Source organism: Felis catus, chromosome C1 (assembly GCF_018350175.1).
Source record: "Felis catus isolate Fca126 chromosome C1, F.catus_Fca126_mat1.0, whole genome shotgun sequence".
Classification (NCBI taxonomy): domain Eukaryota; kingdom Metazoa; phylum Chordata; class Mammalia; order Carnivora; family Felidae; genus Felis; species Felis catus.
The window spans coordinates 22,527,747-22,553,555 of record NC_058375.1 but is presented as its reverse complement, the minus strand read 5'-3'; positions in this window follow the sequence as shown (position 1 = coordinate 22,553,555).

Below are 25,809 nucleotides of genomic sequence, written 5' to 3'. Positions count from 1 at the left end.
ATTTTGAGAGAAAGAGAAAGGGAGCATGTGGAGGAGGGGCAGAGAGAGAGAGAGAGAAAGAACCTCACTCAGGCAGGCTCCACACTGTCAGCACAGGGCTTGATGCGGGGCTCAGACCCACCAACCACAAGATCATGACACGGGCTGAAATCAAGAGTTGGACGCTTAACCCACTGAGCCCCCCAGGCACCGTGTGAAATGCATGTTTTTAAATCCCCCATTGTGTGCAGGCGTGCAGGCTGGGTGGGACTGACCATCCTGAGGGACTGAGGTGGGACATGATTGAGCTGGGTCACTCAGGAATCACATTCTCCTTGCCACAACAGTTGATTCAGAGGTATTCAAATCAGTGTAAATCTTAGGATTTTCTTCCTGAGAATTATGGGACATGGATGTTCTCTGTCTTTTTGAATAGCTGGAATGGGAACATAAAAGTGAAACCTGATGTCGCCACCTTGTCACCATGAATGAAGCTAGCCTGAGGTCGAAATCAATATGTGAAGGTGGCTACAATGGAGAGGACTATTTAAAAAAAAAACAAGTTTAACCCGACACCATGATCAAACCACTCCTGAAGTCCTTATCCGGAACTTTTTAGTTCTGTGAGCCAGCCGACTCCCTCTATTATTTTGGGAAGTCGGTGTTATTTTTTTTCTGTTTCTAGAAACTGAAAAGATTCCATGTGATACCAGTTCCTATTTTTAAAATTCTCTTCCTCTTCTTCTCTATTCCTCTCAGTTGCCTAATGAGCCTGTTACTCAATGCTTCTATATGCTACACTCTTCTGCCTGTCCCGCCAACAGAGACTTGAGCTAAGAACACAATGATAATGAACAGATAGCCCCTAACTTAAAGCAGCTCACTCTCTGTGTGGGAAGGAGTGGCAAACCAAAGACACGAGTCAAGACTCTCTATTTTCTGACAGGGGTGTTTGAAGCACGGAAGACGGAAGGGTTTGTTTTTCCTGGAGGGATCCGAGAAGGCTTCTGGAGGCAGGTGACGCCCAAGCTAGTCTTCGGTGAGGGCTGAGAATTTCACCAGGCGGGAAGGGAGGACCGGGACTGCAGAGATGGGAGACACTGGTGGAAGGTCCCAGAAGTGGGGAGGTGCCTCATGCATTAGGACAATTCATACTACAATCAGGGGGGAGGGTCTACACAGGACAGAGGCCAGAGGCAAGCCTGGAGGTGCCCTGGGGATCGCAGCATGCAGCTGACCTCGAATGTGTGCTAAGGGCATCAGGAACGCTATCCAAACACAAGGCGGGCCCATCAGAAGTGTTTGAGCAGTCAACAAGGCATGGTCTCTGAAGGGCCAGACCCTATAAACATCCAGAGTCCCCTCCGGCTCTAAAATGAACCGGCAAAGCCAGCAACGGCCGTTGACTTTATTTGGCGAAAATTAACAGTCTTGTTTGAGTTGAAGTTACACAAAGAGGTGCATGAAGTCCTGGGGGAGGTTGGGGGCAGGTCACAGAGAGCAGAGCTGGTGGGGGAGATAGGAGCCCTAGTCACCAGGGTTCCCGCACATAGGGGTCCCGCGGAGAAGACACAGACCGTCCTCCTGGAGACATTGTCCCCCTCAGCTCTTTTTATCTGCTAGATGTACCAGCCGCAGCTGGACCTTCCACTGGTTCTGCTGGGAATTCTCACACAAACCTCTGGGGAACGGACTCCCTCGGGCCAGAACCCGCCCCCCACCTCCAAAGTGGCCCCAAATAAAATCAAACCCTTTTCCTGCTCTCTTAGATAGTTTCCAGTCCCATTTCTCCTTTGGGAGGGAGCTCATCTCATCAAATTGGTAGAAACCAGAGCACCAGTTGATAGGGGACCTTTGAAGAAGAAAGTCAGGTCAATGAAACATCAAAGGCAGTTTGGCTCCCTGGGCAACAATGAAAAACGGTGACAGCGTCCCAATTCCCCCCAGCAAGGCAGAGCTTTGGAGGGCCCCAGTGGAGGCGAAGAAACTGCTGTTCTTGAATATAATCAACAAAAGTGTCCTCAGGTGACCCCATGTGATGGCTTCTGTCTCTGGGACGGACCAGGAAACCGGAGTGTGGTAAGCCAACCTCCTAACCTGAGGACTCCAGCCACACCTACCTCACCTCTCTGCTCACCTGGAGGGACACATACCAGCAGGATCTGGGAATGTCAGGATCTGGGAGACCTAAGCTTGAATTCTGGCTCATTCAAGGCCCTAGGAAAACGGGGATAGAAATAGGTCATGGTTTCGTTGTCGGGGATTAAAGGGCAAATGTCCACCATATGTGGATCACAAGGTCTTGCCCAGCAAGACGTACCCTCAATGAATACTGCTCCCCTTCTTTCCTTCTCCTGCCTATAGATGAGGCAATAAAGCCCTGGGTATTATTTTTTTTTTAATTTTTTAACGTTTATTTATTTCTGAGACAGAGAGACAGAGCATGAGCAGGGGAGGGGCAGAGAGAGAGGGAGACACAGAATCTGAAAGAGGTTCCAGGCTCTGAGCTGTCTGCACAGAGCCAGACATGGGGCTCGAACTCACGGACCGCAAGATCATGACCTGAGCCAAAGTTGGACACTTAACCGACTGAGCCACCCAGGTGCCCCAAGCCCTGGGTATTATTAAGGACAATGTTTGCTGCTCTGAAAACCAAAGCCTAGCACATAAGGGTCCAACATGACACAAATTGATGTCTTTCTCATGTAAAGAATAAATCTCGCTGATTGGTGGGTGACTCTACCCCAGAGGGTGATCCTGGACCCAGGCCCCTGTACTCTTATGGCTCTGCCATTTTCAGCACCTGGCTTTTGAAGGTGAGGTCTTCCTGCTCATCTGTGTCAGGCTGGCAGAAAGGTAAAAAGCTTGAATAAGGCTCTCAAGGACCTGGCATAGAAGCAGCACACGTATCTTCCACTCAAATTCTATTGGCTGGAAGGCAATCACATGATCCCATCTCCCTGCAAAGGAGTCTGGGAGATGGAGTCTTGCCGTGTACCCAAGGAGAAGAAGAACGATGTTTGGTTAACAGGTGGACAGTCTCTTCCACCTCTGGAAAGGTGAAATGATGTCCCAGGAGACCCAGTGGGTTAAGAGCCAAACTCAGGCTCCTGAGCGTGCACCTGGGCCCCTGGCTTTTCCCTCTACACGTCACACTAGAGTGAGACAGAATCATGAGAGTGGCCAGTGGACCTGAGACGAAGACCTACCCGGAGCAAGGGGAAGGGAGACTACCAACAGTCAACACGTTGTCTCGGTCTCCTTGCAGGAATCATCAGTGGGGGGCAGGGAGTCACAGCTCCAAGGATTTTAGCTGTGAAGTTGGTCCAGATGTAGAGTTGGCCTCAGGGCCCCCTTGGAATCCCTTTATTCAGGGATTGAATAAAGGAAGTGCCTTTACACGTCCCACCAGCCCTAAATGCATAAGCCTTAATCCATTTCTCTGGCGCTTTCCACACATTGACACTCTTATAACTTTCCTTTCCCACTGCTTCTTCCTCTCAGGCTCCTGGTCTCGGGCTGAGACGATCTGATATAGTCAAGCTGCCCGTACTTTAGAGGATGCTGATTCAAGGGGTACTTCGGCTCAGGAGCTGATAAATACGCAGAACCCAGCCCAGGGATCCACCTCCAAGAATTTAACCCTCAGAAACAATCAGTGATGTACGTGGATACCAAATATATAGGATGTTGCTTGTGATAGTTAACAACTGGGTATAAATTGCACAAGCTACCCCAGGAGTTAGGTGAAGTTATTTATGACACGTCCCTTCCGCAGACAACTAGGCAAGAATTCGGCAATTAGAAATGATTCTGCAGAAGATATGAGATGGGAAGGGAAGATGTTTATGATACAGTAGCTACAAACAGAAGATTTTAGAACCAAAGATACAGGATGCTCTCCTTTTCGTGGGAAAAACATATATACACCAGTGTTTGACAGAGGTTTGACAATACTTTGGTGAGAGGATTAAGAGTGTTTTTCTTTTTCCTTCGTATTTTCTACAATGGATGCTTATAATTTTTCTAAGAGGAAAAAAATGTACTCTTATGCTGAGAATCTTGGAGGTTTTCATTTCGGCGCCCCCAGGAATGTATGATCCCTAAGAATAAGGACTTTTCATTCAGTGACTTTAGGTCTTGGTAACCAGGAGTGTGTGAAGTGAAGCCAAGTCTCCCGAGGGTATGGCCTGGACTTCTTTTGCCTTGGAGATCCTTAGGTGTTGGTTTGGTTTTGTTTTTGAATTTTGTAGAGTGTCGTTGATTTCGGCTTTCTAATGTATAATTCCGATCAAGTTCTGCCTTCCTGATTACATTTGAGCACGTGTGAAGCAGTGCAGCAGCACTTCATTAGTCAGCTAGAGCCTGGTAACAAACAGCCCCAAATCTATGTGATGTTCTACAGCAAGCATGCATTTCTCACACGTCTGCCGGTTGACAGCTCTAACCAGCAGAGTGGGCGCAGGTCTGGTCTGCCCTCCTGGGACCAGTGGGCTGGACAGGGCATCAGCTTTCCATGGCAATGGCAGAGGCATAAGAGGGCACACAAGACCATGTGATCCTTCTTACGCCCTTGACTCAGAACCGACAACTGTCGCTTCCACATTGACCAAAAGACGTGGGCTGACACCAATGTCAAGAGGCCGAGGCTCGCTCTGCCTTCTGTAGGAGGAAACTTGTCATATGGAAAGTGCATGAATACAGAGTACAGGACTGGAACCAGTCCTCTAACCCAGCACCACACACCCACAAATGATCACTGAAGTCAGGTCATGGCAAGAAATGGGAGAACACACCTTGAACTCTTTAAAAATAACATAATTTCGCCGCTGACTCTGAAAGTAACACATGCTGACACTGAACAAATATGAAGGGGAGAAATTAAGTTTGCTATAATTCCTTTTCCTTAGATGGTCCCCGTTAGGATTTTGCTCCAATTTCCTTGCAGTAGGCACATCAATTTACACGCTCAAATAAACATATGCATATTTTTATATCTAACAGCAGTGGTTCAGACTTGATTCGGTTTGGTACACGATCTTTTTCACTTTCATTTTATGAGCTTTGCCCTGTATGATTGAATATTATTTTTCAAACAGGTTTTTCCGTAGCTGTACAATATTTAAACTGTCTGAGAAATTCTCTGTCCTGCGCTCTCTGATATGGTAGCCACTAGTCACAGGTGCCTGTTGGGCATCTGACATGTGGCTGGCCTGAACGGTAACGTGTGAGCGTAAAATATACGCGGGTTTTTTGAACACCATGGTACCAAAACGAGAATGTTCTTGAGCAAACTTGAGCCCAACGAATGTTCAGTTGATGATGTGCATCATTGCTGCCCCCAGCCAGGACCTTGGAAGGGGCCCAGGCCGCATGGCAGGCTGCGAAGCTAAAGCTACATGTGAACCTGCTTCTAAGGGGAGGGGATTCAGAGGTGAGGGAAGGGCCTGACCACTCTGGCTGCTGTGCAGGGAATGGACTACAGGAGACAGAGGAGGCAGCTGGACCACAGCTGGGTTGTCCAGGTTGTCTCCTGCTTGAGGAGAGAGAGGGTGATGCATGGACGGCGGGGGGAAGGAGGCGGGGGGAGGGGAGAGGGTTGGCCATGCAGATGGCAGAGGCAGAGAGATGTCAGGAACGCTGTGTATGTGCTGACTTGGGAGAGGAGAGTTGAAGCCTCAGGTTTGATGACCCAAGTACACAGATCTTCCTTGACTTACGACGGGGTCATGTCCCAATAAACCCATCGTAAGCTGAAAATATCGTTAGGTCGAACATGCACTTAATACGCCTGACCTACCGAACGTCATGGCTTAGCCTGGCCGACCTTACACGTGCTCACGACACTCACACTGGCCGACAGTTGGGCAGCATCACCTCACAGCAAGCCTGTTTTAGAATAAAGTGCTTAATAATGCATATAGTTTGCCGGATGCTGCACTGAGAGGGAGAGACAGCAGGGGTGTGTGGGTGCAGGACGGAATTACAGCGCCGTCTGTCCACCCTCGTGATCGCTGGCTGCCGCCGCCCAGCTTTGGGAGGGTCCCACGCTGCAGACGGCCAGTGCCGGGAAGAAAGCCACACGCAAAACTCGAAGGACGGGTTCTACCAAACGCCCATCACTTTTGCAAGATTGTAAAGTTAAAAAAACTGCCCGTCAAACCATCATAAGTCAGGGACCATCCGCGCTAGAGTGTCTGTTACACTACAATGCACACTGGACTGGTTGCTGGATTCTGGTCTTTCTTCCTGGGTTTTGGGAGCCAGTCCCACATCTTCCCTTTTGCTGCCTGGATTCATCACTAGTTACTGGAGGCGGCGCCTCACCTGGGAGAGAGGAGGAAGAGCCAATGGGGAGGTGGGGGCGGCCCTGGGCCTGTGATGTAATCACGCTCTGGAGAGATTGATTGGGTGCCCAGCCTTGGGAGCGGACTTGCTCCCCGGAAGGAAGGAAGGAAGGAAGGAAGGAAGGAAGGAAGGAACCGGAAGGAACTGAGTGACTGAGGATCCCTGAAGACAGAGAGGCCCTGGGAGCTCAGAGAAGATATGGAGGCAGCGGACGGGGAGGCATGGCTGCCCCAGAGATCAAGAGACATGAGCAAACTCACAGCTGCCGGTCAACGCCCACACCAGCCGCAGACTCCCAGCTGGAAGTAGGCCCGCTGGTGGCAGAGAAATGTCATCTCTTACTGTACCAGGGGATGGAGACATGTCCACTGGGCCGACCCGCCCCATTGTTGGCGGGAGGAACAAGAAGTGTGCAAAGTTGACCCGGTGGATGTGCTGACATCTTAGAGCTGGGGCTCAGGGATGGATGGCAGCTTTGGTCGCGCTGCCTTCCCTCCTTGAGCCCCTCAGCTAGGAGCACTTTGGCCCTGTGCCCATCCCGCTCGGTCCTCATCAGCTGGGTGGGGTCCAGGTGGACACAGGCCCTGTGACAAGAGAAGCTCTGGGCTGCAAACCTTTGTCCTGAGCTCTCTGGACAATGAACTTTGGTCTGGTTCATGACGGGGGAGGGGGGTGTGGAAACACACTGCAGAGATGAAAAAACAGGAGGAAATAGTCTGCGTCTTCCATCAGACAAGGGGATGCTTTAGCTCCAACCTCTGCACTCTGCCGGGAGCCTGCAGTACTCTGAAGTCAGTGCAAGGGTGGGCTCAAAACAGGCTCTGACCTTGAGCAGGACCTGGGTGTCTTTGCACGCCCACGTGCATTCACTCCTTCGTCTATTCCACAGATGTTAATGAGGGCCTACTGTGTAACAGCCTCGTTCTAGGCTGGGGTGATATCCAAAGACAGCTTTCCTGTCTCTTTGAGGCTTAAGTTCTAAGAGGGAGGGACAGATCAGAAGCAAACATAATGAGGAAGTAAACGGTCTATAAGCACCAGATAAAAGGGGAAAGTAAAGCCAAGTCAAGGGGGTTGAGAATACACAGGCCGGGGGCGAGACGCAGTATTAAGTGATGTAGGAAATGTAGGCCTGACAAGAAGGTGACACGGAAGGAAAGACGTGAAAAGTTAAGGAAGTCAGCTGTACGGAGAGGGGACATGCCTTCCTGGGGACCAGGAAGAACTGGTGCCCAGGCCAGGGAAGAGCAGGGAGGCCCCATGGGTGAAGCGGAGGGAGCTGGGGAAGGGAGGGGAGGGGAGCGGGGAGGAGGGCAGAGAGGCACTAATGGTCCAGAGTGGACAGAGCCTCACAGGCCTGAGTGAGACAGGGTGTCCTTCCAGGGTTTCGATGAAGAGGGATGACATCGGGTGACTTATTTAGCAGGATCGACCTGCCTACTGTGTCGGGGACAAAGGAGGAGGGAGACCAGTTTGACATCTCTTACAGGTATCTAGGCCAGAATCGATGGTGGTGTGGACCACAGTGGCTGCAATGCAGGTGGAAGGTGACTGATCCCACACATGTGTTAAAACGGAGCCAGAAAGGTCCGTTGATGGGTTTGTTGTGGGATATGAGAGGAACACAGGAGTCAGGTGTGTCTTTCAAGTACTGGAAGGATTAAATCGTCATTCACTGAGATGTGGAGGCTAACATCTGCATGTAAATATCCTCGAAAGGTTGGGAACAGAAGGTTAGGAACCTTCTGTTAGGAATGGTTTTGGGGTGGAGGTGTGGACAAGGGTCCTAGTGCCCCAGTTCAACACGGCAGAGGCAATGGGTGAAAGAGACCTCAGGCTGGCAAGCCATGGGTGCGGTCCTCTGGTCTCCTGGATACAAGCCAGATGGAGAGAGTGGGGGTGGACCGCTGGGTCACAGCACACAGAGAGCCTGTGACTTGCTATGATTTGCCAAGAACTACGCTAAATTCTTGATCACTGAAACCCGAGAGGATGTCACATTCTGCCTTTGGCCAAGGAAGTGACATACTGGATGGGAGGATGTTTGAGATGACAAACCCAAATTGAAGCGAAGGGGCCTCTTCTAGTCCAACACAATAGGTCAACTCTTATTCAAAATGAGTTGGGGGGGGTGGGTAAATGGGGGATGGGCATGAAGGAGGGCACTTGTAGGAATGAGCACTGGGTGTCCCATGTAAGTGACGAATCGCTAAATTCTACTCCCAAAACCATTATTCCACTCTTCGTTACCTACTTGGATTTAAATAAAATTTTTAAAAAAACTAAAAAGATTGGGGCGCCTGGGTGGCGCAGTCGGTTGAGCGTCCGACTTCAGCCAGGTCACGATCTCGCGGTCCGGGAGTTCGAGCCCCGCGTCAGGCTCTGGGCTGATGGCTCAGAGCCTGGAGCCTGTTTCCGATTCTGTGTTTCCCTCTCTCTCTGCCCCTCCCCCGTTCATGCTCTGTCTCTCTCTGTCCCAAAAATAAATAAACGTTGAAAAATAAATTTAAAAAAAAAAAAAAAAAACTAAAAAGATTAGTTAAAAAAAAAAAAAAGAATTACCCAAGATTCCGAAGAGAAGTTCAGATAAGCTAGGTTAACGAAACACAAAACACAACACTCAAAGAGCCAAGGGCTCCAAGAATAGCTACGATGAGAATTACAAACAGAGACAGTTGGAAAATGAGTGGGTTTACCTTAAGGAAGAGAGGGAGGGAATTGATGAAAACAGTACAGAGATGAATGCCACAGAAATCAATAAAAATGAGTAAGTTTGAATGGGAATGCCATCGGGGACACAGAACATCAGCCTCAGGAAGTCACTCAAAATGGAAGAGACCTCAGCTGTAGAAATGAATGTAGGCGGTTCCCTCCCCCACCCGGCGGTGCCCAGGGACTTCCGGCGCATCCGTGCAGCAACGAGGTGACGGTGCTCAGGCCCTCACCTGTGTGACCTGTTCCACCTCTGCAACTTTGGCTTGGGTCACTTCCAGACACTCACGGCCCCTCACCCACTGACCTGAATATTTCATAGCTGGGGCACCTGGCTGACTCAGTCGGTGGGAGCATGCAACCCTTGATCTTGGGGTTGTGAGGTCAAGCCCCACATTGGGTGTAGCGATTACTTGGAAACAAAATCTTTTTTTTTTTTAATTTTTTTTAACGTTTATTTATTTTTGAGACAGAAAGAGACAGAGCATGAACAGGGGAGGGTCAGAGAGAGGGAGACACAGAATCCAAAACAGGCTCCAGGCTCCGAGCTGTCAGCACAGAGCCTGACGCGGGGCTCGAACTCACGGACCGCGAGATCGTGACCTGAGCCGAAGTCAGCCGCTCAACTGACCGAGCCACCAGGGGCCCCAGAAACAAAATCTTTTTAAAAGATTTATTTATTTTTTTTTTTAAGAATATTTCATAGCTACAGCAGCACTTGGTGGCAGGTTTACGTAAGGGTCACACGATGGGTAATAGAGTCTCCGTAGCTATGGAGGCACGGGACATGCACTTCACGGCTTTTTCTGTGGTTCTGGAATTTCTGGCTGCCAAACTGATGGAATTCTTAGAGGACATTTCAAAAGAAACGGGTAGGTTGGTTCGTTTGTTTAATTGATCTCTTTGTAAAAGCTTCCGGTCAAATCGCAGCCCACGTGTACCAGAAATCGAGCTAACGGCACGCCCTTGACCCTCACTGCTTACCACTTAACCTGCAGCAAAGATGCTTGCCGTATGAGGAAAGCATTTCCTAGGGGCACAGAGAAGTGATCAATCTTACCACTGCCTCAACCTGGGAGGTTCGAAGGTCCCGAGTAACTATGGGCAGTGGTCCTTAGGCAGATGTTCCAAATCCTTTACGGACAATATCATTTTCTCTGGACAATCTTTGGATGAAATAACCCTTGGGTCTTAAAGTCATCAAGAAAATATAGGTTTTTGGGTTTTATTAAAGTTTATTTGCTTTTTTTTTTGAGAGAGAGAGACAGAACATGCAAGCTGGGGAGGGACAGAGAGAGGGAGAGAAAGACAATCCCAAGCAGGCTCCACACTGTCAGCGCAGAGCCTGACTCGAGGCTCGAACTCACAAACTTCGAGATCATGACCTGAGTGGAAACCAAAAGTCGGATGCTTCACCCACTGAGCCACCCCGGTGTCCCAAGAAAATACAGGTTTTAAAGTTATTCTCATTGTTTTGGGGGGCACCAGGGTGGCTGAGTCGGTTAAGCATTCGACTTTGGCTCAGGCCATGATCTTGCAGTTCGTGGGTTCGTGGGTTTGAGCCCCGTGTCGGGCTCTGTGCTGACAGCTCAGACTCGGGAGCCTGCTTTGGATTCTGTGTCTAACTTCTCTCTCTGCCCCTCCCGCATTCGCACTCTGACTCTCTCTCAAAAAATAAATATTAAAAATTTTTTAAAAAGGGGAGAAATTCTAGAAAAGAGGTGAGGCAGGGATGGACCCCCATTTGTTGTGGCATGTGTCAGACTCTGGGCTCGGCCTCACGGTCACCCTGGCAGGTAGCTGGTACGGAGAAATGTGTGATCATGGGGCTGAGCACGACTTGCCCAAGGTCATGTGACTGGCAAATGCTAAGACCAAGATCTGAAACCAGAGGGTGCTGCCAAGTTCATCCTCTTCCTCCGTGAACGTGCTGCCTCCAGCCTCTTCTGTAAGGGAGACACCGGTGACGATAAATCCTGGCTGTCTTTTCATAAGGGCTCTTACTGGGGTGGGGAGAGGACAGGACCCGTACTTGTGGGATGGGCGCAGGTGTATGAAAACTGTCAAGGGACGGTTTTCGAGTCCAGGAGGGGGGCTTGGAGGAACCGTGGGCTCATTCGTGGAGCAAACTCACACCAAGGCAAAGGCTATTTGCAGGTTGAACAAGGGAGCGTCTCTCACACCTCAGGCCGGGGAGCCAGGATGTGCGGAGAGACCGACTGGGACCACGGCACCGTGGGAGGGGGCAGCGATGAGAGGGGACAAGAGCCAGAGAAGAGGGGGAGAGATAGGTCTACTGCGAAAAGGTTATTCTTTTTTTTTTTAATTTTTTTTAACCTTTATTTTATTTTTGAGACAGAGAGAGACAGAGCATGAACAGGGGAGGGGCAGAGAGAGAGGGAGACACAGAATCGGAAACAGGCTCCAGGCTCCGAGCCATCAGCCCAGAGCCTGACGCGGGACTCGAACTCACGGACCGCGAGATCGTGACCTGGCTGAAGTCGGACGCTTAACCGACTGCGCCACCCAGGCACCCCGCGAAAAGGTTATTCTGAAGACCATCGTGTGCTGACCAGAAGAGCCACGCAGGCTGCCGCCTCTGCCGGAAGTTGGCAGGAGGGGTCCGGGCCCCCGGCTCAGACCATCTGTTGTAGCTGCAAGCACAGAGGAGATGGTGGGGGAATGGCCGTGCTGGAGCTGTGGGTGGATGTGGAGATATAACACCTGACAGTTCTTTGAGTCCAGTGCTGCGACCCTGGAAGCTTGCCTAAGGTCTTTCTTTAAGGCTTCATATTAGGAAAGAAAGAAAGAAAGAAAGAAAGAAAGAAAGAAAGAAAGAAAGAAAGAAAGAAAGAAAGAAAATGAAGGAGGGAAGGAAGGAAGGAAGAAAGAAAGAAAGAAAGAAAGAAAGAAAGAAAGAAAGAAAGAAAAGGAAGGGGGAAAGAAAGAGAAAGAAAAGGAAGGAGGAAAGAAAGAAAGAAAAGAAGGAAGGAAGAAAGAAAAGCATTTAATGTTGGCGTTGTCCTGGTCTGACTTGCTTCTGTGCCTGTGTCCTTGCCTGTGATCCTGACCTACGGGCTCCTAAGGGTCCTTGTCCACGTGCCTGAGGCCCAGACCTGCTAGAAGGTCAAGGAGAGGGACTACGGAACGCACCCGTCTTCATAGAAGAAGCCGTGATGGGAATGGAATAACAGAGACCGAGCGGACAGAGGGGGCCAGGCAGCACAGGGCTACAAAGGCCAGGGAGAGGGCTGGGAGCGGGGAGGGCCCAGGAACCAAGGGCCCAGGCAAGGATTTGCTGATGTGGCCTCGTCATGGGGAGAGTTGCAACGGTGAGGTGGGCCAGGAGCCAGTGTGCAAAAGGTTAGGAAGCGGCTGGGGTTGCCAAGCGAGGTTTTTGGGGATCCCGGGCCCCGGAGTTCACGCGTCAGCCCTCGAAGCCCCGCTGCGCATCTCGGAGCCCCTGTTCCAGGGGGGCCGACCCGTCCCCGCTCCCTTGCTCACTGGCCTTCCTTCTACCTCTGCGCTGGGCTTTCCTCCTGGGATATACTCCTCCCCTCCCACCACCGAACCCCGCCACGGTTTTATTTTTCAACACAGTAAGGAGGTTTGGCTAGGAGTTCACTGAAATTTCTCTATGCTCAGCTTACACTGAATATTGCCTGTCTCATGCTTTCTTTGTTTTTTGCCTCCTAAAAATGCCAAGGTGCTCTTTTTTTAGACGCACTGCGTGGAGTAAAGGGGATTAGAGTATAATTTTGTGTTATTTAAAGGCCACTTGGAGAAAATGGGAGTAGAAACCCACTTGGAGTCCATCCACCCTCCCTTCTCCCTTCCTCCCCTGTCCCCCCCCCCAACCCCGGCTCTGGCTCCCCTGCTCCTCTCCCCACCCCTCCAAGGGTCCCTGGAAGCCCCCCCTCTCACCCCGAACTGGAGGGTCGGCCTTCAGAAATCCTGCCAGCAAGTCTAGAATGGCCTGGGGGAGGTGGGCGTGACCTGGAAGGAGTTGCAGCAACTGGGGGGGTAGAAGCCTCCAGAGAATAGGACACAGGGTGGGGGCTGCCCTCAGGCAGGCTGACTCAGGGGCCTGAGGGAAGGTGCAAGGTCCCAGGAGAGGCTGGGCCTGACCACACCCCCTCCCCTGGATGGAGCAAAAAGACCTCACCACCCCCCTCCCCCCGACACACACACCCCAGGACCTTTGCATCAGAGCCAGGCAGAGGACCTCACTCATCCCCTGCCAGATCCAAGGCTGGAAGCCACAAGGGCTCATCTAATCCCACCTGCTAGCTCTTTGTCTGGGGCAGGAAACTGAGGCCAGAGAGGCCAGCGGGGGTGGGGGTGGGGGCTTCCTAGGCAACCCTGGTCACTCAGTCGGTTGGTAGAAGAGAACACGGGGCTCAGCACCTGAACAGCGCTGTGTCCATCCTTCTTCTTTGACAGTTACTGGGAACTTTGATATTCATCCTGCACCTCAGCTCCGGGACAGACGGTTTACACTTTCCAAAGCAAGATGCCTCTTTCAATTGACGTAGACACGTTATTTCATCCCTCTGTTTCCCTCCTCCCGCAAAAGCTGTGGTTCAACTGATGGGTATCTCTGGATACGTGGCTTCTTAGGATAAAGCAAACAGGTAAACAGGTTGATGGTGGAGAATGCATCATATCATTGCTTACATGTATATTCACTACCTCATTCATTCACTCATTCACCGATCCCTGCTGGACAATGGTGCTGCCAAGATGACAGCTGTGCACCTGCCTTTAAGGAGCTCACCATCTAGTGAGGGACATCAGTGTCCACTTCCTGCCCCCAGCTGTCTGTGTGGCCTTAGAACAAATCCCCTTTTCCCCTGTAGGGCTCAGGGACCATCTGTTGAATGAAGGCTGGACCCTCAGAGCCTTCCCCACACAGATCTGCTATCCGCCCAGCCACAGAGACACCTGCCCTGAAGCAGCGGGCTCTCTCCTCCCCTCTGGTTTTCTGGAAAGTTCCACTGCCCGGGGATCGGTTGTGAGACAAAACACTTGACTCTTCCTGCCCACTTTGCCCAGGAGAGGCCACTGCTATTCAAGGATGGCATTTTCTTTCTTTGAGGCTCGGCCCCCCCTCCCACAACTGCTGCCTCCTTAGCCACTTACACCGGGTACCGGATGGAAGGTTCCAGAACAGGAGCACCAGGTCACCCTCCCATGAGCCGCCTCCATGCAAATAACCAGGTGCCAACTCACCGCGAGTGGCCAAAAGGCCCTTCATAAGGAGCTTGCACATCACTGCCAGTATCTCTAACACCCTGTCGCCGACTTCCTCCTGCACCGCTCTGTGACAAAGTCGAGACACTAAAAGGCATCAATGTCCAGATCTGATCTGTGAGCCCAAGATCAAGATAGGCCAAGGGGCTGGGGCCACAATGCAAGGGGCTGGGGCCACAATGCAAGAGGGCAAGAGGCAATTCTGTGCCTCCATGGCAGATGGCTCTCCGAGTAACAGCGGATTTGTATTTCACGAGGGCACTGTCATCAAAAGATCAGTGATGCTCTCGGAACCGCTGTACGGGTCCACGGGGGTGGGCGAGCCTGGTAAGAAGCCTGGAAAGGTCTGGCTACAATTAGACAGCTGCCCGCAGAGGCGGGGTTCGCAATCACAGCGCATCGATCTCCAAAGTGATGTTAAAGCCAAGTGACTTTAATTGGTCTCCTTGTTCTGTCTTTGGGAAGAGGGACCTTTTGTAATGAAGTGGCTCCTTCCCTGGGGAGATGGAATTATTTGAAGGCAGGCTCTGGATTTATTAAAGTGCAGGGTGGGTGGTGGGGCAGAGCATAGGACAGTCTGCTTTGCTGTTAGCGTGCGATCTTGGGCACAGTATTTCACTTCCGGGAGTCTTGTGTCCTCATCTGGAGAATTATTTCACATATGTATAATATATATTACCTATGACATAAAGTTTATTTCTGATAAATATATATATCTATATCTATTTATCTCTCTCTCTCTCTCTCTCTCTATATATATATATATATATATGACATAAAACCTGGCACATAGTAAGTAATCAATATATTTTTGAGCTATTCTTATAATAAGCTATAGAACCCTAGGGTGAAAGGAAGCACGATGCTAGCCCTTCTCTTAACAGAAGAAGAAACTGAGGCCCAGAGAGGTTAAGTGGCTTGACCAAGGTCACACAGCTTAGCAGGACTCAGGGCCCGGCAGGTCAAGGCCATTTCAAGTTCCATCCTCTCCACCAGGTCAGGAGGGTCTGTGGGGCCAGGTCCACATCTACAGATGCCTGCAGTGGGTCAGGAACTTGTCTGGACATTAGGACACTCGGGTTCCAGGCTCAAGTCTGCCAACAATTTGCTGTGTGACCTTGGTCAAGCCAAGCGTCTCAATGTCCAGCCCGGTTCCTCATAGCTGTGCCTTCACAGGGCCGGGGCACTAGCCTGCCAGTCTGGCTGAGCTTGTGCAATGCCCTCTGTGACTGTTCAGGGCAACTTCACTCCATGCTGCCTGCAGGCACCCCGGATCCCCGCGAGAAGGAAAGAACCAGCCCTGGGTTTCCTCTGCAGGGGGCTATTGGGGGGGGGGGGTCTGAGAGTCACAGGCCGGCTGGCAGAGAAGGGCCCCTGAGGAATCGGGGGAAGGCGGGGGCTGGTGGTGAGATGCAGAATACAACATGGGGAGCAAGTCCATGGCCACGGGGGCCTTGGGGCAGGAGAAAACAATGTGGAATATATTGTCGGAGCACAGGCTCCAATCCCATTTCACACACCCGAAGGCTGGGCGCAGAGAGGTCATGTGGGCTTCCTTGGTCTCCCAGGCAGCACACTTCTTGTCACAGTTGCCTTTGCAGGTGACAAATATCAAGATGCTAGAGGAGCAGGGACATCAGCACAGAGCAGACGCCCAGTGAAGGCATGAGCCTAGGTCCTGTGACATCCGGCTACGGATGTAGGAGACAGCTTTGTGCTGACTGCACCCGCCCGATGTCTTCCAGACTGACTTCCTCGGGGACTGCTTTCTCCCGCTGTCCCCTGGCCTGGGAAGAGGCGGGGACCTGGGGGATCTCTTTCCACTCCTCCAAGAGCTGCACTGGGAACAGATGAGCAGCCAACATCAGTCCCTGGGGAGTCAGGTGGCCTGGTTAGGTGAGGCAGGGGTGATAAGGCTGCTGTCACTGTCTCTGTCACTGCCTGGAAATGCCAGGACGCGGTGCGGTGGGCACCATTTCTGGACCCGGCCCTCGATCTCAGACAGCGGAGTTCACAGAGGAGGAGAGCACAGGTGAGGCAGCGTAGTCCCAACCTCCTTCAGCTTCCAGTGGACTCGATGGGCAGCAGCAGGTGACACGCGGGTGGGGACACAAGCCTGGGTTCTTGTGTTTCCTGTGCCCGCACACAGTTCTCCACAGGTCCTCTGCTGCTCCCTCCTCTCCACCTTCACACTCATCAACCTTGTCATCTGAAATGACGGCCAGCCGCCCGTCCTGTGTGGCTCTTATCAGTGAAATGCCTCCCCACGGTTGGGACTGCAGCGGCTCCCTACCCACCCCGCCCCTGTGCAGGTGTGCAACCCGGACCGGCCCCTCCCAGCCACCTCCCCGCTGCATCCTTACCACCCCCTTTCCCAGAAGAAAAAACTGAGGCTCAGAGGAACCGTAGATTGGGAAGGACCTGGGAGAACCGCCCTCCAAGCTCACAGCCATTTCACAGAGGGGGAAACTGAGGCTCAGAGGGCAGAGGCTTACTCACAGTGAACTGTCCGTCTGGTGCCACTCAAGAACACTGACTAAGGGCTGTTGTAAAGAAAACCATGGGCCCCAAATCAGCAAACAGGGGTTTAATGCCTAATCTAATCGCACTTTCAACCTCCCTCACGAAAGCAGTCTTAACTCGTCGGCCCCATGCGTCCTGCACATCCCCACGGCATCTGCCAAAGACCTCCCGCCTTTCTCCCCAAGGGAAAGTGACTTTGCCTGGAACAATTCTTTCTTTCCTTTTGCTAGTTTCTTTCCTGCCCCACCCTCCCGCCTCTAAAAACCCTTCCATTTTGTACACCTCGGAACTGCTCTCCCCTTGCGGGATTGGGCACGGCCCGATTCACGGATCACTTAATACAGCCAATTAGATCTTCAAATGTACTCTGTAGAATTTTGCTTTTTATCGGGGCAAAATAACCACCCCTGGGGGTTGGGGCACAGAAATGAGTCAGACAGGGCCTCTGCCCTGGAGCAGTTCCCAGCTGTCCAGGAGGGGTTCCGCGATAAGTTATATTTGGATGCTTACCGGGGAAAGAGCAAAAAAGGAAAATGTGTGGAAGGCGCAGGCGATGAGGAGGAGGAAGGGGTGAGCTCCACGTAGGTTGGGGTAGTCAGGGAAGTCTTCTGGGAGAAGGAGGCAGAGTCAAGCCAGAGGTGGGATCCCCTCCCTCCCTACCCGTGGCTCTTTCTGCTTTTCTCCAACCACCACTGGGTTGGCAGGTGGTGGGACGGGGGGAGGCACACTTAGCGTGCTTTTTCTAGAGTGAAGAGGCGGGGTTTGCCCCGCTGGGCTGAGAGCACGGCGCCTGTTATCCCTGTCCCTCTGTCCTCTGCCGGGTCCGCCCTCCTCACACCCTGCCGTCCCCTCCTCCCCTTGAGTCTTTGCACGGGCACTGCCCCAGGATGTTGTGCATTTTGGGGACACACCCGGCGTGCCTTCATTCACTTATTCGTTCGTTCATCCCATACGTACGAACTGTGCCAGGCAGCACGCCGGGCACACAACAGGGCAGTGAAGGAGGGCTTGGCCCCCGCGAAGTGAGCGCGACTGGTCTTACAGACCTGCACTAACACGCGTGCGATTTCATTTATGACCTGGGATGCTAGAGAGAACTCTGTGCAGCCATCAGGCACCCTCCCCATAGACGCAGGGAGTGGGCATAGAGGAGAAGTCAGGGAGGACTTCCCAGGGGCAGCCACCTACAGGATGAGTAGGTCACGTGACCGGGGGAGGGGAGCATCCAGGGCAGAGAGGGAGCATGTGCAAAGGTCCTGGGAAGGCAGAAGCAGGGCAAGGACAGGGAGCCGGAGCACAGCTGGAGCGTCGAATGCAAGGGACAGGAAGGGACAGGACTCACAGGCTCCAGCCAGGCTGGTTGTGTCCATCCCAAGAGTAAGCGGGAGCCACGTGTGGCATGGTGTGGTCAGATCAGCCCTTCAGGTAGATCCCAGGGGAGCTGTATCTCCTCATAGGTGCCCCCTGCTTCCAGGTCGGGTCTTCCCTCCGTACCTGGGAGCACGGGGACGGGGAAAGGGCCGAGCGCGCCCCAGCTGCTGCTGGGATGTGGACTTTCCGAGGTGTACTTTGGGGTGACGATATGCAAATGAACAAATACGAACTATGCAGACTGAAAGGTGCCGCGAGGGAAAATGAAACAGGGTATGAGGAATGGAGAGGGGTGTGGGGCTGTTACATTGGGCGTGGGGGTTGGGAAAGGCATCGGAGGGGGTCAGCAAGGTGGCCTCTGAGCAGGGATGTCCTGAGAGATTTGAAGACGGTGACGCGACATCCCCACATTCTGTTCAGTGACACCAGAGTCCTCTCTCATCAGGGGCAGGCCCACCGCCCCACCCCCAAGAGTGCCCAGAGGTAGGCTGAATCCCTCCCCCAGGTCGCAAGGAGGCGCCTTGCGGAACAGCCCCACCCCCACCCTCTCCCCCTGTCCCTGCCAGGCTTGGCACCTCCTCTCCACCCCTCCCCGCCGCCCGCCTCCCCCCTTCTTTGCCAGCTTTATTTTCAGAACCTCGGAATCCTTCCCAAGCCTCTGACATTTACTCTTTGGAATCAGAATATTTTCCATTTCTCTTTCCCAGAGCGGGGCTGCTGGGCAAAATTTCCCTGGGGTTCCTGCCTGTTTCCCCGGAGGGGAAGTGCTGGGAGGGGGGTTGGAGCTGGCTCATCAGCCCAGTACGATTGTGTCAACCGGCAATTATTAGGCACCCGCCCTGCACCAGGCCCTCCTCACAAGCTGCCACACTCCATGCACTTAAGAACCCTGCCGGGTTGGCCTTCCCATCTGCACATGCCAGGTGAATGGGGCAGGTGGGTAACAAGTCTAAGGTCACCCGGCCAGTGAGAGGTGGAGCAGGGTCTCAGGTCTGGGGGGATGAAGCCACACGTCTCAGATCTGGGGGACAGGGGGCGTGGCCGGGCAGCAGCGAGGGAGGGCTGTACTTGGCACAGCAGTAGGGAGGGAAAGTGAAATGCCCAGTACAGTTCCCTCCGCCCCTCAGCTCGCGCTGCGGGAACCAGAGGTGGGTGCAGGGCAGTGGCTCGTGGATGACCACCGGCCCAGCTTCCGAAGCTGCCTCTGGGTTCATATAATTTTCTGGCGCATCTTTCTTACTTCAGGCAAAAGGCAGCCGGGGCCTGGCCTCGAACACTCTGCCCGCTGTCAGCTCCCAGCAGCAGGCCCGGCTGCAGGGAGTGCGTCCCCACGGGCTCACGTCAATGCGTCAGGAGCACCTGAGGTTCCCACGACCCAGCCCGGAGGCCCAGCTGAGCCATGTCCTCCCGCCCCTGCCCCCGAAAGGAACAGGGCAGGGTAGGCGAGGCCTGGGACTCTCCCAGGGTCTGGCAGATGTCAAGGGCACAGCCCGCCTCCTCGGGGCCCAGACCAGCTGGCCACGCTCTCCACAGAGGACAACGGACCTTGTCAGAGAAGGAAACCAAGCTCGCGAGGCATATGTCCTCCCGCCCGGTGGTTTGCGGGGGGAAAAGCAGGGCCCGGCTCCAGGAGGCAGCCGAGATTCTATCCAGGGCCAGTCTGCAGTGCGGTGGTGTGGGCCACTATCACCGCCCGTCCTCACTGTCCCTCAGGGATTCTGTTCCCGGGAACCCCACGGCCCTGACCCTCGATGGCCAACCAGGGCCACGGGCTGACAACGCCCTTCTCCTCAGTCCCACGGGGCTCTGAGGAAGGACTTGCCTTTCCCCATCATGCCTGGCTTGCCTTAGATCAAACCCCTCACCGGCTTTCATCGCCTCCAGCACCGCCGGGCAGGTGGCATCCTCCCTGCGACGATGCGGCCCCAGGATCCTTCCACCTCACGACACCCCCGCCCCAAGGCCTCAGATGGCCCTGCTGCAGAGGGGACAGGGAGAAGCGCACCTGCTTCTTAATCACCTGGGCCAGGAAGTGACACTCACATCACTTCTCCCAACTCACTGCTGAGAGCTGGTCACGTGTTCCGCCCGGACGCAAAGGGGGCTGGGAAACGTCCCATCTGGCGGACCCCCCAGCAACCTCCGCCAGCCCCTCGCACTCAGCACCCCTTTGTTGTCAGCATCATCAACCCCACATGCTTAACGACAGCACCCCCGCATTCGCCGCCACGGTCGCCTCTGCACATCGCCGCGAGGTCCTAGGGGAGCAGGGAGGGCGGTGAGGAGGCCGGGCAGTCGTGGGTTCGTATTCCGGCCTTGTTCCTTAGCGGCTGTGTGGATCAGGCAGGTCCCATCACCCCGAGTCTCAGGCTGTGTGTCTGTAAGTGGGGTCCTGAGGCCCAGCTCATGGGGCTGCCCTGAGGCTCTGTCGGGGCACCTGCTGAACAGTGGTCAGAGCAGGGCCTGGCCCTCAGTGACCTTCCACTAGTGGGAGCCGCTTTCCCGGGGGACAGGGACCCGCCCACTGCGGGGAGGGGACAAGAGGGGGCTGGGGAAGGGCGTGGGCTCAAAATATGGCCTTTCCAGCTGGCCCGCCATGCTGCAAGTTTTAAGTTTTATTCAGAAACAAGCAGAAAGACGCCACTGAGAGGGGAACGCGTTAGGACAGGTGACGTGGGAGAGAAGAGACCCTCTGCGTTCTGTAAAGACATGGTTTGCATCTGTCCCAGGAGGACGTCCCCTAATGAAAGCAGCCCCGATGCTCACCGGGACGGTGGAGAGGAGGGAGCACCAGGTGCCCGGGAGGAAAGATGCCAGCAGTGATGTGGCCGGTCGCTGTGAGTCCCAGCTGTTCGGGGACACCACCCAGGGAAGAGGGTCTCACAGTGATCACAGGGTGCCTGGAAGGAGCCAGAAGCCCCACTGACACCGACTTGCCGAGTGACCCAGGGGACATCACTCAAGGACGCTGAGCCTCCTTCCTCACCTGCCTCCAGCAGCCACACCCATGCCCAACCTCCCTCCCGGGCAGAAGGTCAAGGGCCATGGGGCAGCTGTGTGCCAGGGCAGAGGAAGAAGGGGCACCAGGACGTAGTGACGTGGCAATTACCTGCTGTTAGCTACAGGTGCCCTGCGCCCCTGCGGGAGGCCCCAGGACCCAGAGCCCTCCTCTGACATTGCCCCCCGGGCAGACAGCCTTCCTCCCGGCGGTGACCCCGGGGCCCAGGGCTGGGGGCTGCCCCTTCCCGCCTCTTCCGGTCAGGAGCCTCACTAGGCAGCCGAGAAATATTCGGCCCGCAGGGAATTTGCGGTCTCCTTTGAAGGCGCCCCCTTCTAGACAACAACCCTGGGAATCCCCCACCCCGCAACCTTAAAACAGGTCTGGGCCTCGAGGTTTGGGCACAAGTATCTGAAGAGCAGAGGAAAGGGAAGGAAGGCAAACTTTTGGTACCTCCGATGAGGGCACGCTCAGCCCTCGGCACCAGCCTAGGGGGGTCATCAACTCCAACATTTAGAAAAGGGGGGCGTGGCGGGGGACTTCGGCGGACACTTGCCTGAAATGCAGTGGTAATAAAAGGAAAAAATGGACCCGCTTGCTCCAGACATGCAGCACCAGAGAAGTAATTACATGGCTCCTTTCCTCAGCGAGGATGCCGGCGGCCGAGGCACCTGCCCAGGTAATTCATCATAATTCACCAGCCTCAGATTAATAGACTCCTCGAGAGCCGCCCGCACATGTCTCTGTCCAGGGTTCTGGGGACGCTTCTATTTAGATGACATCAAGACCCTTTTCTTCTCGGTCATCCCTGAGTGGGGAGGTGGGGCGCCACACCGGGTGGCCCAATTGAATATTGATTTGCTGGCACTTAACCAGCAGAAAAGCGGTCCTTTCGTGGGAACCAGTTGTCTCCAACGGCTCAAGCCCTCCCCGGGGCCTCGGTTTCCCTCGGGGAGTTGCTGGCAGCACGTCAGGTGAGCAGAGAGTCCTGCTGTGCGCTCACTGCAAATAAGGCTTGATGGAATGGAAAGCGCGGCGAGCCTCAGTTTCCTCGTCTGGAAAATGGGAATCATGGTAATGGGAGCGTGTAGACTGTCGCTTTCTGGCATTTATATTTCTCCTAATTGTTGAGTTCTTTAAAATCAGCATACATTTCCCTTTAAGAGGAGAAAATAAAATGCAATGGAGATATAAATAAGTAAAATTAAGAACTATAAATAAATAAAGTTGGGCGCCTCACTGGGGTGCAGTGAGTGTGAGAGGAGATGAGGCAATGTCCCCAGCACACAGCTGAGCTTGTGTGGTGCACGCGATGCCTGTGGCTACCGTGCTGCTCCAATCATTGTGGACGATGATGGTTGTGGCTGTCGGAAATCAAGGTCTCCTGGACATTTGCTGTGTGACTTTGGGGAAGGGTTTCTACCTCTCCGGTTTTGGCAAATTTAACGCTGACATTAGAATGTCAGGAAACTTCCTCAGCCTAGTAACGGACGTGATAAAGGAAAAACCCACAGCTGACGTCATCCTTAATGGGCAAGATTGAATGCTTCTCCCTTAACGTCAAGAACGAGACGAGGCTGTCCCCTCTTTCCACTTCTATCCATCGCTGTCCCTCCCAGGGGTTTTAGCCAAGGCGATTAAGCAGGAAAAAGAAACAAAAGGCATCCATATGGGACACAGAGAAGTAAAACCACCCGTTTTTACAAATCACATTATCTGGAATATAGAAGATCTTAAGGAATTCTCAGAAAAACACTATTAAAACTCATAAATGAGCTCATCAAGATTTCAGGATAGAAGGAGAAAATGAAATCTGAAAGTGAAATTAAGAAAAAGATTCCAGGGGCGCCTGGGTGACTCAGGAAAGCGTCTGACTCTTGATTTCGGCTCAGGTCACGACCTCACAATCATGAGACTGAACCCCGAGCCGGGCTCCTTGCTGAGCATGGAACCCGCTTGGGATTCTCTCTCTCCCTCTGCCGCTCCCCTGCTGTGTCTCGCTCTCTCTCTCTCTCTCTGTCTCTCAAAATAAGTAAATAAACTTTTTTTTAAGAAAAAGAAAAAGAAGGAAAAGTTTCCATTTACAACCACACCAAAAACAATAACATATCTACAAATCGTATCAAGTGGTTTCCACAGAACACGGGGACAATTCAGTGGGCAAAGAATGGTCATGGCGACAAATGATACTGTTACAGCTGGATAAACACGAGAATGAAGTTGGACACTCACCTCACATCATGCACAAAATTTAACTCAAAATCAAGCATAGACCGAGTGGTCACCAGGGGCCGAGGAGGTAATGGGGAGTGGCTGCTACGGACACACGCTTTCTTTTGAGGCGAGGAAAATTCTGGAATTAGATAGCAGGGGTGGCCGTATGCCTCTGTGGAAATGCTCGAAGCAACTGACATGTACCCGTTAAAAGAGTGAATTTTACGGTACTCAACTTCTGTCTCAATAAAGCTATTTTTAGAAGAGTCACAGTGGCACTGTCTTCCTGTCTAGAGGCGGAGGGATGGACTGAAAGACCTTTTCCTGCCATCTCCAGTCCCAGAAACGCCTTACTTGTGACGGCAGGCTTGGTGGCCTTTGATGTCAAAGCTTCAGGAGGACGGGAGGTCCCGCGGTGGCCCCCTCACTCCTCCGTGGCCCCTCACCTGCACTCATACGTTCATCCGTTTGGGTGCCCAGGAGCATTTATTTAGCACTTTACAAGCTGTGGCCCAGCCTCCCGGGGGCTCTAAGCCTGGTGGGTGAGGACCACGCAGGGACAGTGGGAGGGGCCGGCTGGGGCTGGGGACATGCAGGGCTTGTCTGCATTGCCTGGGGAGGGCGGCAAGCTTCCCAGAAGAGGTGGCATGGAACTGAGAAGGGGGAGGAGGATTTTGTCGGGAGGGGATGGTGGGAGGGGCACTCCAGGCAGGGGGAACAGCCTGCACAGTGGCCCAGAGGCTGGAAGCATTTGGCCTGTTCACGGAAGAGCACCTAGCCTGGAACAGCTGGAGGATGGGTACGTGTTCAAGGGGTAGAGCAAAAGGTGAGAGAGGAGGCGGGGAGCCCAGTGCCTGGGGTTCTTCTCCCTGTCCCCACGACTGACACTTATAGCACTGTTTTCCCCGTGTGAATTACAACATAGATGATGCCCCTACTCTTCCTTCCATTGGGAGCCCAGCTCCCTGCTCTGTGGCAGAAATTCTACTGATCTTCCTCTACAGCCCTGCCCTCGTGAATCCCTGACCCCTTCCTTCCCCCAGCCATCAGGCAAGGTGGGCCCCTCCCTCCTCAGGGTGCCTGTAACCCCGATACACATCTCTGACTCATTCCCCAAGTCAACTAGGGGTTCCAAAATGGGGTAGGTGACCCAGAGAGTGGAGGGAGGTACCGGGTGCATGCCTGGTTGGCGGGGAACCAAGACTGAAAGGGTGCCGCTCACCCCTCGTTGGCCTTCTCTGTGTGCTTTCACAAGCTTTTTCCAACTCTTTTTATCATAGTTTCAGACCATCTTGTTGACATGTAACCTAAAAAAACCATTTATCAGAAGTTACGTACTTTTGTGCAGCGTGTATGCTGATGGTGAGGGAGGCAGAGGAGATATTCCTTCCCCCACCGCCTGCTCCTCTCCGGACACCCCTCGAGTCTGCAATCTGGCTTCTACGTGGATTTGGCAAGAGTGGGGAGGGGCTTGCCAAATTGCCCCTGTCCAAGCTCCCGAGGAGTTCTTTTAAAAAAGCCTCCTCTGTGAGTGAGCTGACAGGGTCAGTTTCCCTTTGGACACAGACGTTGCCTGATTCATTGTGTGCCCCCACAATGCCAAGCACAGCACCAGCGGGGATGAAGAAAATTTCCAGTTGAATTGGACGGAACTTGAAACAGAAATTGAACAAGCTCTCAAGGGTGGCCTCAGAACATGGAAAGAAACTGTTGGTAAACCCGACTCCTTCTGTTGGCCTCTGGAGAGCACTTCACTTCAAGGAAGCCCTTGGCAAATCCTTTGGTAAAGTGCAGAATTTCTTTGTTCTGCAAATAGTCCTTACTCTGGAAGTTGGATGCAGCTCTCGCAAATACCTCCCCCATTGCTGTCTCTCTCTCTCTCTTTCTCTGTCTTTCTGGGATATCTACTTGTCTATCTATCTATCTATCCATCCATCTATCATCTATTTATCCATCTGTCTATCGATCGATCGATCTGCCTGTCATCCTCATTATTCATGGACCCCATATTTGAAAATTTACCTACTAGCCAAAAGTTATTCACAATCGCAAAATCAATACTCAAGTTACTTTTGTAGTCCTTCCTGGACATGCACAAAACAGTGAAAACTTTGGGTGCCCCAATGGATTGTGCTTTGGTATAAAGTCTAAGAACCATTCACTGAGCCTTGGGCCCCAAAGTTTGCTTCCATGTTTTTTTCCTACAACTCTTGTCATTTCATGTTTTACCTTTAAGTCGATGCTCCATTTTTTTCAGATAATTTTGAGACTTGAGGTTGAGGTTCTTTCTTTGCTTTGTTTCTTTTTTTGGTTTATGGAGGTCCAATTGCTTTAGTATAATTCGTTGAAAAGACTGTCTTTTCTCCATTGAATCACTTGCGCACCTCTGTCAAAAACCAGTTGGGCGTATA